Source organism: Bactrocera neohumeralis, unplaced genomic scaffold (assembly GCF_024586455.1).
Source record: "Bactrocera neohumeralis isolate Rockhampton unplaced genomic scaffold, APGP_CSIRO_Bneo_wtdbg2-racon-allhic-juicebox.fasta_v2 ctg6135, whole genome shotgun sequence".
NCBI lineage: Eukaryota > Metazoa > Arthropoda > Insecta > Diptera > Tephritidae > Bactrocera > Bactrocera neohumeralis.
In genome coordinates this window covers 4,661-5,000 of record NW_026093013.1, presented here as the reverse complement: position 1 = coordinate 5,000, position 340 = coordinate 4,661, and the positions used below count along the sequence as shown (strand labels likewise).

General features: G+C 51.8%; 1 pseudogene; it reads left to right on the top strand.

Moving 5' to 3' along the window:
* The window catches only part of LOC126767407 (heme A synthase-like), a 1,275-nt pseudogene extending 1,186 nt beyond the window's left edge, over positions 1–89 (top strand).
* Positions 90–340: the final 251 nt, after the last annotated feature.

The following is a 340-nucleotide window of genomic DNA, read 5'->3' as shown; positions in this document are numbered from 1 at the left end:
CGTCGCATCAGGTGGGCGCACTGCTGCTTCTTGCCTCCCTCATCCGCCTCTGCGCGGTCTTGGGGAGCCGTGGCATTGTCCTGGCGTAGGACGCGTTGTCTTCCCCTTGCTCAAACAATCTGTTAGCATTATTCTTATTTTTTTTTTTATATTTTCCTGCTCTGAGAGACGTGTGCCATGGAAAGTCTCAATGCTGTGCACCTTTATTCCCCTTTTCCTCTCTCCATCTCCTCCTCCTGCTGCCGCTGCCGCTGCTCCTTCCCCTACCACTAATCTCCGCTTTCTCCCTTCTTTTGTTCCTCCTTTCTTTTCCTTCTTTGCTTTTCGCCACTCGTTCGCA